The following is a 20478-nucleotide window of genomic DNA, read 5'->3' on the forward strand; positions in this document are numbered from 1 at the left end:
CGAACCTCGATCGCCTAAAATTTTCTCGGGCCATCAAATACGACCTAAGGAACCATAGTCAGTGCCCCACCATGACCATTCCTCATTTGTTTTTGCTTTTTACAGCCAAAAAACAAGAATTTCATGCGATTGCCATATTTTCGTGTGCTCTAGCTCACGCCTTCTGATTGGGCCCGGGTCCCCCGAAATCGGATTGCCTAAAATTTATCCAGGCCATCGAATATAACCTAAGAAACCATAGTCACCCCCCATGGCCGTTCCTCGTTGTTTTGCGCTTTATGGCAAAAAAGAATTTCGCCCGATTCCCATATATTCGTGTGCTATAGCCCACGCTTTCGAGTTTGTCCGTCCCCCCGGACCCGATCGCCTATTATTTTTTCGGGCTCTCAAATACGACCTAAGTAACCATAGTCACCGCCCCGCCATGGCCGTTCCTCGTTGTTTTGCGTTTTACGGCCAAAAAACTAGAATTCACCCCAATTCCTATATATTCGTGTGCTATAGCCCACTCCTTTCGAGTGGGTCCAGGTCCCCCGGACCCCGATCGACTAAAATTTATTTGGGCCATCAAATATGACCTAAGAAACCATAGTCACCACCTCGCCATGACCGTTCCTCGTTGTTTTGCTTTTTACGACCAAAAAACTAGAATTCCGCCCGATTCCCATATTTTCGTGTGCTTTAGCCCACGCCTTCTGAGTGGGCCCAGTTCCCCCAAAACCGGATTGCCTAAAATTTTTCCAGGCCATCAAATATGACCTAAGAAACCATAGTCACTTCCCCGCCATGGCCATTCCTCATTGTTTTGCGTTTTACGACCAAAAACCTGGAATTCCGCCCGATTCCCGTATATTCGTGTGCTATAGCCCACGCCTTCTGAGTGGGTCCCGGCCCCCCGGACCCCGATCGCCTAAAATTTTTCTGGGCTATCAAATACGAACTAAGGAACCATAGCCACTGCTCCGTTATGACCGTTCCTCGTTGTTTTGCTTTATACGGCCAAAAAACTAGAATTTTGCCCGATTGTCACATTTTCATGTCCTATAGCCCACGCCTTCCAAGTAGGTCCGGGCCCCCAAACCCCGATTGCCTAAAAACTTTTCGGGCCATCAAATACCACCTAAGGAACCATAGTCACCGCCCCGCCATGACCATTCCTCGTGTTTTTGCTTTTTACGGCCAAAAAACTAGAATTTCGCGCGATTGCCATATTTTTGTGAGTTTTAGGCTATGCCTTCCGGGTGGGTCCGGAACCCCCGGACCCCGATCGCATAAATTTTATCTGGGCCATTAAATACAACCTAAGGAACCATAGTCACCGCCTCGCCATGACCGTTCCTCATTGTTTTGCTTTTTACGACCAAAAAACTAGAATTCCGCCTGATTCCCCTCTTTTCATGTACTCTAGCCGACGCCTTCCGAGTGGGCCCGGGTCCCCCGAAACCGAATTGCCTAAAATTTTTTCAGGCCATCAAATACGACCTAAGGAACAATAGTCACCACCCCGCCATGGCCGTTCCTCGTTGTTTTACAATTATCGGCCAAAAAACTAGAATTCTGCCCGATTCCTATATATTCGTGTGCTATAGCCCACGCCTTCCGAGTGGGTACGGGCCCCACGGGCCCCGATCGCCTAACATTTTTCCAAGCCATCAAATTCGACAAAAGGAACCATAGTCACCACCCCGCCATGTCCGTTCCTTGTTTTTGCATTTTACGACCAAAAAACTAGAATTCCGCCCGATTCCCATATATTCGTGTGCTATAGCCCGCGCCTTCTGATTGGGTCCGGGCCCCCCGGACCCCGATCGCCTAATATTTTTTCGGGCAATAAAATACGACCTAAGAAACCATAGCTACCACCTCGCCATGGCCGTTCCTCGTTGTTTTGCTTTATACGGCCAAAAAACTAGAATTTTGCCTGATTGTCATATTTTCGTGTGCTAATAGCCACGCCTTCCAAGTGGGTCCGAGCCCCCAGACCCCGATCGCCTGAAAAATTTTCGGGCCATCAAATATGACCTAAAGAACCATAGTCAACGCCCAGCCATGACCGTTCCTCGTTGTTTTGCATTTTACGTCCAAAAAACTAGAATTCTGCCAGATTCCCATATATTCGTCTACTATAGCCCACGCCTTCCGAGTGGGTCCGAGCCCCCCGGACCCCGATCGCCTAAAAATTTTCTGGGCTATCAAATACGACCTAAGGAACCATAGTCACCGCCCCGCCACGACCGTTCCTCGTTGTTTTGCGTTTTACGGCCAAAAAATTAGAATTCCGCCCGATACCCATATATTCGTGTGCTATAGCCCACTCCTTCCGTGTGGGTCCGGGCCCCCGGACCCCAATCGCCTAAAATTGATTTGGGCCATCAAATAAGACCTAAGGAACCATAGTCACCGCCCCACCATAACCGTTCCTCGTTGTTTTTCATTTTACAACTAAAAAACTAGAATTCAGTCCGATTCCCATATTTTCGTGTGCTCTAGCCCACGCCTTTCGATTGGGCCCGGGTCCCTCGAAACCGGATTGCTTAAAATATTTCCAAGCCATCAAATACGACCTAAGGAACCATAATCACCGCCCCGCTAAGGCCATTCCTCGTTGTTTTGCATTTTACGTCCAAAAAACTAGAATTCCGCCTGATTCCCATATATTCATCTGGTATAGCCCAGGCCTTCCGAGTGGGTCCGAGCCCCCCAGACCCCGATCGCCTAAAATTTTTTCGGGATATCAAATACGACCGTAGGAACCATAGTCACCGCCCCGCCTTGACCGTTCCTTGTTGTTTTGAGTTTTACGGCCAAAAAACTAAAATTCCGCCCGATTCCCATATATTCGTGTGCTATAGCCCACGCATTCCGAGTGGGTCCGGGCCCCCCGGACCTCGATCGCCTAAAATTAATCCGGGCTATTAAATACGACCTAAGGAACCATAGCCATCGCCCTGCCATGATCGTTCCTCCTTGTTTTGCTTTATACGGCCAAAAAACTAGAATTTTGCCCGATTGCCATATTTTCGTGTGCTATATAGCCCATGCCTTCCAAGAGGGTCCGGGCCCCCGGACCCCGATTGCCTAAAAAGTTTTCGGGCCATCAAATACGACATAAAGAACCATAGACACCGCCCCGCCATAACCGTTCCTCATTTTTTTTTACGGCTAAAAAACTAGAATTTTGCGTGATTGCCATATTATCGAGAGCTATATCCCATTCATTCAGAGTGGGTCCGGACCCCGATCGCCAAAAATTTATCTGGATCATCAAATACGACCTAAGGAACCATAGTCACTGCCCCGCCATGACCGGTCCTCGTTGTTTTGCTTTTTATGACAAAAAAACTAAAATTCTGCCCGATTCCCATATTTTCGTGTGCTCTAGCCCACGCCTTCCGATTGGGCCCGGGTCCCCCGGACCCTGATTGCTTAAAATTTTTCTGGGCTATCAAATACGACATAAGGAACCATAGCCACCGCCACGCCATGACCGTTCCTCGTTGTTTTGCATTATACGGCCAAAAAACTAGAATTTTGCCCGATTGCCACATTTTCGTGGGCTATAGCCCATGCCTTCCAAGTGGGTCCAGGCCCCCGGACCCTGATCGCCTAAAAAATTTTCAGGCCAAATAATACAAACTAAGGAACCATAGTCACCACCCCGCCATGACCATTCCTCATTTTTTTGCTTTTTATCGCCAAAAAACTAGAATTTCGCGCGATTGCCTTATTTCCGTGTGCTCTAGCCCACGCCTTCCGATTAGGCCCGGGTCCCCCGAAACCGGATTTCCTAAAATTTATCTAGGCCATCAAATACAACCTAAGGAACCATAGTCACCCCCCGGCCATGACCGTCCTCGTTGATTTGCCTTTTACGACCAAAAAACTAGAATTTTGCCCGATTCTCATATTTTCGTGTGATCTATCCCACGCCTTCCGATTGGGCCCGGGTCCCCCGAAACCGGATTGCCTTAAATTTATCCGGGCCATCAAATACGACCTAAGGAACCATAGTCACCCCCCCGCCATGGCCGTTCCTCGTTGTTTTGCGTTTTACGACCAAAAAACTAGAATTCCGCTCGATTCCCATATTTTTGTGTGCTAGAACCCACGCCTTCCGAGTGGGCCCGGTTCCCCCGAAACCGGATTGCCTAAAATTTTTCCATGCCATCAAATACGACTTAAGGAACCATAGTCACCGCCCCGCCATGGCCGTTCCTCGTTGTTTTGCGTTTTACGACCAAAAAACTAGAATTCCGCCCGATTACCATATATTTGTGTGCTATAGCCCACTCCTTCCGAGTGGGTCCAGGTCCCCCTGACCCTGATCGACTAAAATTTATTTGGGCCAACAAATACGACCTAAGGAACCATAGTCACCTCCTCGCCATGACCGTTCCTCATTGTTTTACTTTTTACGACCAAATAACTAGAATTCCGCCCGATTCCCATATTTTTGTGTGCCACGCCTTCCGAGTGGGCCCGGTTCCCCCGAAACCGGATTGCCTAAAATTTTTCAAGGCCATCAAATACGACCTAAGGAACCATAGCCACCGCGTCGCCATGTCCGTTCCTCGTTGTTTTGCTTTATACGGCCAAAAACCTAGAATTTTGCCCAATTGCCATATTTTCGTGTGCCATAGCCCACGCCTTCCAATTGGGTTCGTTCCCCCGAACCCCGATCGCCTAAAATTTTCTCGGGCCATCAAATACGACCTAAGGAACCATAGTCAGCGCCCCTCCATGACCATTCCTCGTTTATTTTTGCTTTTTACGGCCAAAAAACAAGAATTTCGTGCGATTGCCATATTTTCGTGTGCTCTAGCCCACGCCTTCCGATTGGGCCCGGGTCCCCCGAAACCAGATTGCCTAAAATTTATCCAGGCCATCAAATACGACCTAAGGAACCATAGTCACCCCCCCCGCCATGGCCGTTCCTCATTGTTTTTCTTTCAACGACCAAAAAACTAGAATTCCGCTCGATTCCCATATTTTCGTGTGCAGAGCCCACGCCATCCGATTGGGCCCTAGTCCCCCGAAACCGGATTGCCTAATATTTATCCAGGCCATCAAATACAACCTAAGGAACCATAGTCACCTCCCCTCCATGGCCGCCCCCCCCGCCATGGCCGTTCCTCGTTGTTTTGCATTTTATGGCAAAAAAACTAGAATTTCGCCCGATTCCCATATATTCGTGTGCTATAGCCCACGCCTTCAGAGTGGATCCGCCCCCCGTACCCGATCGCCTAATATTTTTTCGGGCTCTCAAATACGACCTAAGGAACCATAGTCACCGCCCTGCTATGGCCGTTCCTCGTTGTTTTGTGTTTTACGGCCAAAAAACTAGAATTCACCCCGATTCCTATATATTCGTGTGCTATAGCCCACTCCTTTCGAGTGGGTCCAGGTTCCCCCGAAACCGGATTGCCTGAAATTTTTCCAGGCCATCAAATACGACCTAAGGAACCATTGTCACCCCTCCGCCATGGCCGTTCCTCGTTGTTTTGCGTTTTATGACAAAAAACCTTGAATTCTGCCCGATTCCCATATATTCGTGTGCTATAGACCATGCCTTCTGAGTGTGTCCGGGCCCCCGGACCCCGATCGCCTAAAAATTTTCTGGTCTATCAAATACGACCTAAGAAACCATAGCCACCGCCCCACCATAACCGTTCCTCGTTGTTTTGCTTTATACGGCCAAAAAACTAGAATTTTGCCTGATTGCCACATTTTCGTGTGCTATAGCCCACGCCTTCCAAGTGGGTCTGGGCCCCCGAACCCCGATTGACTAAAAATAATTTGGGCCATCAAATACAACCTAAGAAACCATAGCCACCGCCCCGCCATGACCATTCCTCGTGTTTTTGCTTTTTACGGCCAAAAAACTTGAATTTCGCGCGATTGCCATATTTTTGTGAGCTATAGCCCATGCCTTCCGGGTGGGTCCGGACCCCCTGGACCCCGATCGCATAAAATTTATCTAGGCCATCAAATACGACCTAAGGAACCATAGTCAGTGCCCCGCCATGACCCTTCCTCATTTTTTTTTCTTTTTTCAGCCAAAAAACAAGAATTTCGCGCGTTTGCCATATTTTCATGAGCTCTAGCCCACGCCTTTCGATTGGGCCCGGGTCCCCCAAAACCGGATTGCCTAAAATTTATCTGGGCCATCAAATATGACCTAAGGAACAATAGTCACCCCCCCGCCATGGCCGTTCCTCATTGTTTTGCTTTTAACGACCAAAAAACTAGAGTTCCGCCCGATTCCCATATTTTCGGGTGCTAGAGCCCACGTCTTTCGATTGGGCCCAGGTCCCCCAAAATCTAGATTGCCTAAAATTTTTCCTGGCCATCAAATACGACCTAAGGAACCATAGTCACCGCCCCGCCATGGCCGTTCCTTGTTGTTTTGCGTTTTACGACCAAAAAACTAGAATTCCTCCCGATTACCATATATTCGTGTGCTATAGTCCACGCCTTCTGAGTGGGTCCGGGCCCCCCGGACCCGATCGCCTAATATTTTTCTGGGCTCTCAAATACGACCTAAGAAACCATAGTCACCGCCCCGCCATGGCCGTTCCTCATTGTTTTGCGTTTTACGGCCAAAAAACTAGAATTCATACCGATTCCTATATATTCGTGTGCTATAGCCCACTCCTTCCGAGTGGGTCTAGGTCCCCCAGACCCTGATCGACTAAAATTTATTTGGGCCATCAAATATGACCTAAGGAACCATAGTCACCGCCTCACCATGACCGTTCCTCGATGTTTTGCTTTTTACGACCAAAAAAGTAGAATTCCGCCCGATTCCCATATTTTCGTGTGCTCTAGCCCAGGCCTTCCGAGTGGGCCTGGTTCCCCCGAGACTAGATTGCCTAAAATTTTTCCTGGCCATCAAATACGACCTAAGGAACCATAGTCACCGCCCCGCCATGGCCGTTCCTTGTTGTTTTGCGTTTTACGACCAAAAAACTAGAATTCCTCCCGATTACCATATATTCGTGTGCTATAGTCCACGCCTTCTGAGTGGGTCCGGGCCCCCCGGACCCCGATCGCCTAAAATTTTTCTGGGCTACCAAATACGACCTAAGGAACCATATCCACTGCCCCGTCATGACCGTTCCTCGTTGTTTTACTTTATACGGCCAAAAAACTAGAATTTTGCCCGATTGCCACATTTTCATGTCCTATAGCCCACGCCTTCCAAGTGGGTCCGGGCCCCTGAACCCCGATTGCCTAAAAATTTTTCGGGCCATCAAATACGACCTAAGGAACCATACTCACCACCCCGCCATGACGATTCCTCGTGTTTTGCTTTTTACGGCCAAAAAACTAGAATTTCGCGCAATGGCCATATTTTTGTGAGCTATAGCCCATGCCTTCCGGGTGGGTCCGGACCCCCTGGACCCCGATCGTATAAAATTTATTTGGGCCATTAAATACGACCTAAGGAACCATAGTCACCGCCCCGCCATGACCGTTCCTCATTGTTTTGCATTTTACGACCAAAAAACTAGAATTCCGCCCCGATTCCCCTATTTTCGTGTGCTTTAGCCCACGCCTTCCGAGTGGGCCCGGGTCCCCCGAAACCGAATTGCCTAAAATTTTTCTAGGCCATCAAATACGACCTAAGGAACAATAGTCACCTCCCTGCCGTGGCCGTTCCTCGTTGTTTTGATTTTTACGACCAAAAAACTAGAATTCCGCCCGATTCCCATATTTTCGTGTGCTCTAGCCCACGCCTTCCGAGTGTGCCCGGTTCCCCCGAAACCGGATTGCCTGAAATTTTTCCAGGCCATCAAATATGACCTAAGGAACCATAGTCACCCCTCCGCCATGGCCGTTCCTCGTTGTTTTGCGTTTTACGACCAAAAACCTTGAATTCTGCCCGATTCCCATATATTCGTGTGCTATAGACCACGCCTTCTGAGTGTGTCCGGGCCCCCGGACCCCGATCGCCTAAAAATTTTCTGGTCTATCAAATACGACCTAAGAAACCATAGCCACCGCCCCGCCATAACCGTTCCTCGTTGTTTTGCTTTATACGGCCAAAAAACTAGAATTTTGCCTGATTGCCACATTTTCGTGTGCTATAGCCCACGCCTTCCAAGTGGGTCCGGGCCCCCGAACCCCGATTGCCTAAAAAGAATTTGGGCCATCAAATACAACCTAAGGAACCATAGCCACCGCCCCGCCATGACCATTCCTCGTGTTTTTGCTTTTTACGGCCAAAAAACTAGAATTTCGCGCGATTGCCATATTTTTGTGAGTTTTAGGCTATGCCTTCCGGGTGGGTCCGGAACCCCCGGACCCCGATCGCATAAAATTTATCTAGGCTATCAAATACGACCTAAGGAACCATAGTCAGCGCCCCGCCATGACCATTCCTCATTTTTTTTCTTTTTTCGGCCAAAAAACAAGAATTTCGCGCGTTTGCCATATTTTCATGTGCTCTAGCCCACGCCTTTCGATTGGGCCCGGGTCCCCCGAAACCGAATTGCCTAAAATTTATCTGGGCCATCAAATACGACCTAAGGAACAATAGTCACCCCCCCCGCCATGGCCGTTCCTCATTGTTTTGCTTTTAACGACCAAAAAACTAGAATTCTGCCCGATTCCCATATTTTTGTGTGCTAGAGCCCACGTCTTTCGATTGGGCCCGGGTCCCCCGAAACCGGATTGCCTAAAATTTATCCAGGCCATAGTCACCCCCCCGGCCATGGTCGTTCCTCGTTGTTTTGCGTTTTATGGCAAAAAAACTAGAATTCCTCCCGATTTCCATATATTCGTGTGCTCTAACCCACGCCTTCCGAGTGGGTCCGGCCCCCCGGACCCGATCGCCTAATATTTTTTCGGGCTCTCAAATACGACCTAAGAAACCATAGTCACCGCCCCGCCATGGCCGTTCCTCATTGTTTTGCATTTTACGGCCAAAAAACTAGAATTTATACCGATTCCGATATATTCGTGTGCTATAGCCCACTCCTTCCGAGTGGGTCCAGGTCCCCCAGACCCTGATCGACTAAAATTTATTTGGGCCATCAAATATGACCTAAGGAACCATAGTCACCGCCTCGCCATGACCGTTCCTCGTTGTTTTTCTTTTTATGACCAAAAAAGTAGAATTCCGCCCGATTCCCATATTTTCGTGTGCTCTAGCCCAGGCCTTCCGAGTGGGCCTGGTTCCCCCGAAACCGGATTGCCTAAAATTTTTCCTGGCCATCAAATACGACCTAAGGAACCATAGTCACTGCCCCGCCATGGCCGTTCCTCATTGTTTTGCGTTTTACGACCAAAAAACTAGAATTCCTCCCGATTACCATATATTCGTGTACTATAGCCCACGCCTTCTGAGTGGGTCCGGGCCCCCCGGACCCCGATCGCCTAAAATTTTTCTTGGCTATCAAATACGACCTAAGGAACCATATCCACTGCCCCGTCATGACCGTTCCTCGTTGTTTTACTTTATACGGCCAAAAAACTAGAATTTTGCCCGATTGCCACATTTTCATGTCCTATAGCCCATGCCTTCCAAGTGGGTCCGGGCCCCTGAACACCGATTGCCTAAAAACTTTTTCGGGCCATCAAATACGATCTAAGGAACCATACTCACCACCTCGCCATGACCATTCCTCGTGTTTTTGCTTTTTACGGCCAAAAAACTAGAATTTCGCGCGATTGCCATATTTTTGTGAGCTATAGCCCATGCCTTCCGGGTGGGTTCGGACCCCCTGGACCCCGATCGCATAAAATTTATCTGGGCCATTAAATACGACCTAAGGAACCATAGTCACCGCCCCGCCATGACCGTTCCTCATTGTTTTGCTTTTTACGACCAAAAAACTAGAATTCCGCCCCGATTCCCCTATTTTCGTGTGCTTTAGCCCACGCCTTCCGAGTGGGCCCGGGCCCCCCGAAACCGAATCGCCTAAAATTTTTCTAGGCCATCAAATACGACCTAAGGAATAATAGTCACCGCCCCGCCATGGCCGTTCCTCGTTGTTTTACAATTATCGGCCAAAAAATTAGAATTCCGCCCGATTCCTATATATTCGTGTGCTATAGCCCACCCCTTCCGAATGGGTACGGGCCCCACGAGCCCCGATCGCCTAACATTTTTCCGAGCCATCAAATACGTCCTAAGGAACCATAGTCACCGCCCCGCCATGTCCGTTCCTTGTTTTTTGCATTATACGGCCAAAAAACTAAAATTCCGCCCGATTCCCATATATTCGTGTGCTATAGCCCGCGCCTTCTGAGTGGGTCCGGGCCCCCCGGAACCTGATCGCCTAAAATTTTTTCGGGCCATCAAATATGACCTAAAGAACCATAGTCAACGCCCCGCCATGACCGTTCCTCGTTGTTTTGCGTTTTACATCCAAAAAACTAGAATTCTGCCAGATTCCCATATATTCGTCTGCTATAGCCCACGCCTTCAGAGTGGGTCCGAGCCCCCCGGACCCCGATCACCTAAAATTTTCCGGGCTATCAAATACAACCTAAGGAACCATAGTCACCACCCCGCCACGGCCGTTCCTCGTTGTTTTGCATTTTACGGCCAAAAAACTAGAATTCCGCCTGATTCCCATATATTCGTGTGCTATAGCCCACTCCTTCGATCGCCTAAAATTGATTTGGGCCATCAAATAAGACCTAAGGAACCATAGTCACCGCCCTACAATAACCGTTCCTCGTTGTTTCTCATTTTACGACTAAAAAACTAGAATTCCGTCTGATTCCCATATTTTTGTGTGCTCTAGTCGACGCCTTTCGAGTGGGCCCGGGTCCCTCGAAATCGGATTGCTTAAAATATTTCCAAGCCATCAAATATGGCCTAAGGAACCATCGTCACCGCCACGCTAAGGCCATTCCTCGTTGTTTTGCGTTTTACGTCCAAAAACTAGAATTTCGCCTGATTCCCATATATTCGTCTGCTATAGCCCACGCCTTCTGAGTGGGTCCGAGCCCCCCGGACCCCGATCGCCTAAAATTTTTCCAGGCTATCAAATACGATCGAAGGAACCATAGTCACCACCCCGCCACGACCGTTGCTCGTTGTTTTGCGTTTTATGGCCAAAAAACTAGAATTTTGCCTGATTCCCATATATTCGTGTGCTATAGCCCACTCCTTCCGAGTGGGTCCGGGCCCCTCGGACCTCGATCGCCTAAAATTTATCCGGGCTATTAAATACGACCTAAGGAACCATAGCCACCACTCCGCCATGACCGTTCCTTCTTGTTTTGCTTTATACGGCCAAAAAACTAGAATTTTTCCCGATTGCCATATTTTCGTGTGCTATATAGCCCACGCCTTCCAAGAGGGTCCGGGCCCCCGGACCCTGATTGCCTAAAATATTTTTCGGGCAATCAAATACGACATAATGAACCATAGTCACCGCCCCGCCATAATCGTTCCTCATTTATTTGTTTTTTACGGCTAAAAAACTTAAATTTTGCGCGATTGCCATATTTTCGTGAGCTATAGCCCATTCCTTCAGAGTGGGTCCGGACCCCGATCGCCAAACAATTATCTGGGCCATCAAATACGACCTAAGGAACCATAGTCACCGCCCCGCCATGACCGTTCCTCGTTGTTTTGCTTTTTACGACAAAAAAACTAGAATTCTGCCCGATTCTCATATTTTCGTGTGCTCTAGCCCACGCCTTCCGATTGGGCCCGGGTCCCCCGGACCCTGATCGCCTAAGATTTTTCTGGGCTATCAAATACGACCTAAGGAACCATAGCCACCGCCCCGCCATGACCGTTCCTCGTTGTTTTGCTTAATACGGCCAAAAAACTAGAATTTCCCGATTGCCACATTTTCGTGTGCTATAGCCCATGCCTTCCAAGTGGGTCCAGGCCCCCAGACCCCGATCGCCTAAATTTTTTTCAGGCCATCTAATACGAACTAAGGAACCATAGTCACCACCCCGCCATGACCATTCCTCATTTGTTTTTGCTTTTTACGGCCAAAAAAGTAGAATTTCGCGCGATTGCCATATTTTCATGTGCTCTAGCCCACGCCTTCCGATTAGGCCCGGGTCCCCCGAAACCGGATTGCCTAAAATTTATCTAGGCCATCAAATATGACCTAAGGAACCATAGTCAACCCTCGGCCATGACCGTTCCTCATTGATTTGCCTTTTACGACCAAAAAACTAGAATTCCGCCCGATTCCCATATTTTCGTGTGCTCTATCCCACTCCTTCCGATTGGGCCCGGGTCCCCCGAAACCGGATTACCTTACATTTTTCCAGGCCATCAAATATGACTTAAGGAACCATAGTCACCGCCCCGCCATGGCCGTTCCTCGTTGTTTTGCGTTTTATGGCCTAAAAACTAGAATTCTGCCCGATTCCCATATATTCGTGTGCTATAGCCCACGCCTTCCTAGTGGGTCCGGGCCCCCCGGACCCCGATCGCCTAATATTTTTTCGGGCTATCAAATATGACCTAAGGAACCATAGTCACCGCCCCGCCATGGCCAATCCTCATTGTTTTGCGTTTTACGGCAAAAAACTAGAATTCATCCCGATTTGTATATATTCGTGTGCTATAGCCCACTCCTTCTGAGTGGGTCCAGGTCCCCTGGACCCTGATCGACTAAAATTTATTTGGGCCATCAAATACGACCTAAGGAACTATAGTCACTGCCTCGCCATGACCGTTCCTCGTTGTTTTGCTTTTTACGACCAAAAAACTAGAATTCCGCCCGATTCCCATATTTTCGTGTGCTCGCCCACGCCTTTCGAGTGGGCCCGGTTCCCCCAAAACCATATTGCCTAAAATTTTTCCAGGCCATCAAATATGACCTAAGGAACCATAGTCACCGCCCCGCCATGGCCGTTCCTCGTTGTTTTGCATTTTACGACCAAAAAACTAGAATTCTGCCCGATTACCACCCCGATCGCCTAAAATTTTTCTGGGCTATCAAATACGACCTAAGGAACCATATCCACTGCCCCGTCATGACCGTTCCTCGTTGTTTTGCTTTATACGGCCAAAAAACTAGAATTTTGCCCGATTGCCACATTTTCATGTCCTATAGCCCACGCCTTCCAAGTGGGTCCGGGCCCCCGAACCCCGATTGCCTAAAAAGTTTTGGGGCTATCAAATACGATCTAAGGAACCATAGTCACCGCCCCGCCATGACCATTCCTCGTGTTTTTGCTTTTTACGACCAAAAAACTAGAATTTCGCGCGATTGCCATATTTTTGTGAGCTATAGCCCATGCCTTCCGGGTGGGTCCGGACCCCCTGGACCCAGATCGCATAAAATTTATCTGGGCCATCAAATACGACCTAAGGAACCATAGTCACCGCCCTGCCATGACCGTTCCTCATTGTTTTTCTTTTTACGACCAAAACACTAGAATTCCGCCCGATTCCCATATTTTCGTGTGCTCTAGCCCACGCCTTCCGAGTGGGCCCGGTTACCCCGAAACCGGATTGCCTAAAATTTTTCCAAGCCATCAAATACGACCTAAGGAACCATAGTCACCGCCCTGCCATGGCCGTTCCTCGTTGTTTTGCATTTTTAGACCAAAAAACTAGAATTCCGCCCGATCACCATATATTCGTGTGCTATAGCCCACGCCTTCTGAGTTGGTCCGGGCCCCCCGAGCCCCGATCGCCTAAAATTTTTCTGGGCTATCAAATACGACCTAAGGAACCATAGCCACTGCCCCGCCATGACCATTCCTCATTTTTTTGTTTTTTATGACCAAAAAACTAGAATTCCGCCTCATTCCCATATTTTCGTGTGCTCTAGTCCACGCCTTCCGAGTGGGCTCGGGTCCCCCGAAATCGGATTGCCTAAAATTTTTTCAGGCCATCAAATACGACCTAAGGAACAATAGCACCGCCCCGCCATGGCCTTCCGAGTTCCTTGCGTTTTTTCGTGAGCTATTGCCCATGCCTTCCGAGTGAGTCCGGACCCCGATCGCCTAAAATTTATTTGGGCCATCAAATACGACCTAAGGAACCATAGTCATCGCCCCTCCATGATCGTTCCTCATTGTTTTGCTTTTTACAACCAAAAAACTAGAATTCCGCCCGATACTCATATTTTCGTGTGCTCTAGCCCATGCCATCCGAGTGGGCCCGGGTCCCCTGAAACCGGATTGCCTAAAATTTTTCCAGGCCATCAAATACCACCTATGGAACCATATTCACCACCCCGCCATGGCCGTTCCTTGTTGTTTTGCGTTTTATGGCCAAAAAACTCGAATTCCGCTTAATTCCCAAATATTCGTGTGCTATAGGCACGCCTTCTGAGTGGGTCCGGGCCCCCTGGACCCTGATCGCCTAAAATTTTTCAGGGCTATCAAATACGACCTAAGGAATCATAGCCACTGCCCCGCCATGTCCGTTCCTCGTTGTTTTGCTTTATACGGCCAAAAAACTAAATTTCAGCCTGATTCCTATATATTCGTGTGCTATAGCCCACTCCTACCGAGTGGGTCCGGGCCCCCAGGACCCCGATAGCCAAAAATTTATTTGGGCCATCCAATACGAGCTAAGGAATCATAGTCAGTGCCCCGCCATGACCATTCCTCATTTTTATGCTTTTTACGGCCAAAAAACAAGATCTTCGCTCGATTGCCATATTTTCGTGTGCTCTAGCCCACGCCTTCCGATTGGGCCTGGGTCCCCCGAAACCGGATTGCCTAAAATTTATCCAGGCCATCAAATACGACCTAAGGAACCATAGTCACCCCCCCCGCCATGGCCGTTCCTCATTGTTTTTCTTTCAACGACCAAAAAACTAGAATTCCGCTCGATTCCCATATTTTGGTATGCTCTAGCCCACGCCTTTCGATTGGGCCCGGGTCCCCCGAAACCGGATTGCCTAAAATTTATCCAGGCCATCAAATATAACCTAAGGAACCATAGTCGCCCCCCCCCTCCCCGCCTTGGCCGTTTCTCGTTGTTTTGCGTTTTACGGCCAAAAAACTAGAATTCACCCCGATTCCTATATATTCGTGTGCTATAGCCCACTCCTTCCGAGTGGGTCCAGGTACCCCGGACCCCCGATCGACTAAAATTTATCTGGGCCATCAAATATGACCTAAGAAACCATAGTCAGCACCCCGCCATGACCGTTCCTCGTTGTTTTGCTTTTTACGACAAAAAAACTAGAATTTTGCCCGATTCCCATATTTTCATGTGCTCTAGCCCACACCTTCCGAGTGGGCCCGGTTCCCACGAAACCGGATTGCCTAAAATTTTTTCAGGCCATCAAATACGACCTAAGGAACCATAGACACCGCCCCGCCATGGACGTTCCTCGTTGTTTTGCGTTTTACGACCAAAAACCTGGAATTCCGCCCAATTCCCATATATTCGTGTGCTATAGCCCACGCCTTCTGAGTGGGTCAAGGCCCCCCGGACCCCGATCGCCTAAAATTTTTCTAGTCTATCAAATACGACCTAAGAAACCATAGCCACCGCGCCGACATAACCGTTCCTCCTTGTTTTGCTTTATACGGCCAAAAAACTAGAATTTTGCGTGATTGCCACATTTTCGTGTGCTACAGCCCACGCCTTCCAAGTGGGTCCGGGCCCTCAAACCCCAATCGCCTAAAAAATTTTCGGGCCATCAAATATGACCTAAGGAACCATAGTCACCGCCTCGCCATGAGCATTCCTCCTATTTTTGCTTTTTACGGCCAAAAAACTAGAATTTTTCCCGATTTCCATATTTTCGTGTGCTCTAGCCCACGCCTTCCGAGTGGGCCTGGGTCCCCCAAAACTGAATGGCCTAATATTTTTCCAGGACATCAAATACGACCTAAGGAACAATAGTCACCGCCCCGCCATGGCCGTTCCTCATTGTTTTACATTTATCGGCCAAAAAACTAGAATTCCGCCCGATTCCTATATATTCGTGTGCTATAGCCTACGCCTTCCGAGTGGGTACGGGCCCCGATCGCCTAACATTTTTCCAAGCCATCAAATACGACCTAAGGAACAATAGTCACCGCCCCGCCATGTACGTTCCTTATTTTTTGAGTTTTACGGCAAAAAAACTAGAATTCCGCCTGATTCCCATATATTCGTGTGCTATAGCCCGCGCCTTCTGAGTGGGTCCGGGCCCCCCGGTCCCCGATCGCCTAATATTTTTTCGGGCAATCAAATACAACCTAAGGAACCATAGCTACCACCCCGCCATGACCGTTCCTCGTTGTTTTGCTTTATAAGGCCAAAAAACTAGAATTTTGCCCGATTGCCATATTTTCGTGTGCTAATAGACCACGCCTTCCAAGTGGGTCCGAGCCCCCAGACCCCGATCACCTAAAAATATTTTGGGCCATAAAATATGACCTAAAGAACCATAGTCACCGCCCCGCCATGACCGTTCCTCATTGTTTTGCGTTTTACGTCCAAAAAACTAGAATTCCGCCCGATTCCCATATATTCGTGTGCTATAGCCCACTCCTTCCGAGTGGGTCCGGCCCCCCGAACTCCGATCGCCTAAAATTGATTTGGGCCATCAAATATGACCTAAGGAACCATAGTCACCGCCCCACCATAACCGTTCCTCGTTATTTTTCATTTTACGACCAAAAAACTGGAATTTCGTCTGATTCCCATATTTTTGTATGCTAGACCCACGCCTTTCGAGTGGGCCCGGGTCCCTTGAAACCGGATTGCCTAAAATATTTCCAAGCCATCAAATACAAACTAAGGAACCATAGTCACTGCCCCGCCACAACCGTTCCTCGTTGTTTTGCGTTTTACGGCCAAAAAACTAGAATTCCGCCCGATTCCCATATATTCGTGTGCTATAGCCCACGCCTTCTGAGTGGGTCCGGGCCCCCCGGACCTTGATCGCCTAAAATTTATCCGGGCTATTAAATACGACCTAAGGAACCATAGCCACCGCCCCGCCATGACCGTTCCTCCTTATTTCGCTTTATACGGCCAAAAATCTAGAATTTAGCCCGATTGCCATATTTTCGTGTGCCATAGCCCACGCCTTCCAAGAGGGTCCGGGCCCCCGGACCCCGATCGCCTAAAATTTTTTCGGACCGTCAAATATGACATAAGGAACCATAGTCACTGCACCGCCATAACCGTTCCTCATTTTTTTGTTTTTTACGGCTAAAAAACTAGAATTTCACGCCATTGCCATATTTTCGTGAGCTATAGCCCATGCCTTCCGAGTGGGTCCGGACCCCGATCGCCAAAAATTTATCTGGGCCATCAAATATGACCTAAGGAACCATAGTCACTGCCCCGCCATGACCGTTCCTCGTTGTTTTGTTTTTTATTATAAAAAAACTAGAATTCTGCCAGATTCCCATATTTTCGTGTGCTCTAACCCACGCCTTCCGATTGGGCCCGGGTCCCCCGAAACCGGATTGCCTAAAATTTATCCAGGCCATCAAATACGACCTAAGGACCATAGTAACCGCCCCGCCATGGCCGTTCCTTGTTGTTTTGCATTTTATGGCCAAAAAACTAGAATTTTGCCCGATTCCCTTTTTTTCGAATGCTATAGCCCACGCCTTTCGAGTGGATCCGACCCCCCGGACACTGATTGCCTAATATTTTTCTGGGCTATCAAATACGACCTGAGGAACCATAGTCACCGCCCCGCCACTGCCGTTCCTCGTTGTTTTGCGTTTTACGGTCAAAAAACTAGAATTCAGCCCGATTCCTATATATTCGTGTGCTATAGCCCACTCCTTCCGAGTGGGTCCAGGCCCCCCGGACCCCGATCGCCTAAAATTTATTTGGGCCATCAAATACGACCTAAGGAACCATAGTCACTGCCCCGCCATGACCGTTCCTCCTAGTTTTGCTTTTCACGACCAAAAAACATGAATTCTGTCCGATTCCCATATTTTCGTGTGCTCTAACCCACGCCTTTCGAGTGGGCTCGGGTCCCTCAATACCGGATTGCCTAAAATATTTCCAAGCCTTCAAATACGATCTACGGAACCATAGTCAGCACCCCGCCATGGCCGTTCCTCGTTGTTTTGCGTTTTACCACAAAAAAACTAGAATTCCGCCAGATTCCCATATATTCGTGTGCTATAGCCCACGCCTTCTGAGTGGGTTCGGGCCGCTCGGACCCCGATCGCCTAAAATTTTTCTGGGCCATTAAATACGACCTAAGGAACCATAGTCACCGCCCCACCATGACCGTTCTTCATTTTTTTGCTTTTTACAGCCAAAAAACTTTAATTTCGCGCGATTGGCCTATTTTTGTGAGCAATAGCCCATGCCTTGCAGGTGGGTCCGGACCCCGATCGCATAAAATTTATCTAGGCCTTCAAATACGACCTAAGGAACCATAGTCACCGCCCCACCATAACCGTTCCTCGTTGTTTTTCTTTTTACGACCAAAAAACTTGAATTTTGCCCAATTCCCATTTTTTCGTGTGCTCTAGCCCACGGCTTCCGAGTGGCCCCGGGTCCTCCGTAACCGGATTGCCTAAAATTTATCTGGGCCATCAAATATGACCTAAGGAACCATAGTCAGCGCTCTGCCATGACCTTTCCTCGTTGTTTTGCTCTTTACGACCAAAAAACTAGAATTCTGCCCGATTCCCATAATTTCGTGTGCTAGAGCCCACGCCTTCAAATTGGGACCAAGTTCCCCAAAACCGGATTGCCTAAAATTTATCCAGGCCATCAAATACGACCTAAGGACCATAGTAACCGCCCCACCATGGCCGTTCCTCGTTGTTTTGCGTTTTATGGCCAAAAAACTAGAATTTCGCCCGATTCCCATATATTTGTATGCTATAGCCCACGCCTTCCGAGTGGGTCTGGCCCGCCGGACCCCGATCGACTAATATTTTTCCGGGCTATCAAATACGACCTAAGGAACCATAGTCACCGCCCCGCCACGGCCGTTCCTCATTGTTTTGCATTTTACGGCCAAAAAACTAGAATTCATCCCGATTCCTATATATTCGTGTGCTATAGCCCTCTCCTTCCGAGTGGGTTCAAGCCCCCCGGAGCCCGATCGCCTAAAATATATTTGGGCCATCAAATACGACCTAAGGAGCCATAGTCACCGCCCCGCCGATTCCCATATATTCATGTGCTATAGCCCACGCCTTCCGAGTGGGTCCGCCCCTCCCCCCCGGACCTCGATCGCCTAATATTTTTCTAGGCTATTAAATATGACCTAAGGAGCCATAGTCACCGCCCCTCCACGGCCAATCCTCGTTGTTTTGCGTTTTACGGCCAAAAAACTAGAATTCAGCCTGATTCCTATATATTCGTGGCCCACTCCTTCCGAGTGGGTTCAGGCCCCCCGGACCCCGATAGCCAAAAATTTATTTGGGCAATCCAATACGACCTAAGGAACCATAGTCACCGCCCCGTTATGACCGTTTCTAGTTGTTTTGCTTTTTACGACCAAAAAACTAGAATTCCGCCCGATCCCATATTTTCGTGTGGTCTAGCCCATGCCTTCCGAGTGGGCCTAGGTCCCCGGAAACCGGATTGCCTAAAATATTTCCAGGCCATCAAATACGACCTAAGGAACCATAGTCACCGCCCCGCCATAGCCGTTCCTCTTTGTTTTGCGTTTTATGGCAAAAAAAACTAGAATTCCACCCGATTCCCATATATTCGTGTGCTATATAGCCCACCCCTTCTGAGCGGGTCCGGGCCCCCCGGACCCCGATCGCATAAAATTTATCTGGAATATTAAATACGACCTAAGGAACCATATCCACAACCACGCCATGACCGTTCCTCCTTGTTTTGCTATATACGGCAAAAAAACTAGAATTTTGCCCGATTGACATATTTTCGTGCGCTATAGCCCACGCTTTCCAAGTGGGTCCGGGCCCCCGGACCCTGATCGCCTAAAATTTATTTGGGCCATCCAATATGACCTAAGGAACCATAGTCACCACCCCGCCATGACCGTTCCTCGTTGTTTTGCTTTTTACGACCAAAAAACTAGAATTCCGCCCGATCCCATATTTTCGTGTGCTCTAGCCCACGCCTTCCGAGTGGCCCGGGGTCCCCCGAAACCGGATTGCCTAAAATATTTCCAGGCCATCAAATATGACCTAAGGAACCTTATTCTTTACTCCGCCATGGCCGTTCCTCATTGTTTTGCATTTTACGACCAAAAAACTAGAATTCCGCCCGATTCCCATATATTCGTGTGCTATAGCCCACGCCATCTGAGTGGGTCCGAAACCCCGGACCCCGATAACCTAAAAATTTTCTGGGATATCAAATACGACCTAAGGAACCATAGCCACCGCCCCGCAATGAGCGTTCCTTGTTGTTTTGCCTTATATGGCCAAATATTTAAAATTTTGCCCGATTGCCACATTTTAGTGTGCTATAGCCCACGCCTTCCAAGTGGTTCCGGGCCCCCGGACACCGGGACCTCGATCGCTAATAATTTATCTGGGCCATCAAATATGACCTAAGGAACCATAGTCACCGTCCCTCCATGACCTTTCCTCGTTGTTTTGCTTTTTACGACAAAAAAA

The sequence above is a fragment of the Nicotiana tabacum genome, chromosome 17 (assembly GCF_000715075.1).
Source record: "Nicotiana tabacum cultivar K326 chromosome 17, ASM71507v2, whole genome shotgun sequence".
Taxonomy (NCBI): Eukaryota; Viridiplantae; Streptophyta; class Magnoliopsida; order Solanales; family Solanaceae; genus Nicotiana; species Nicotiana tabacum.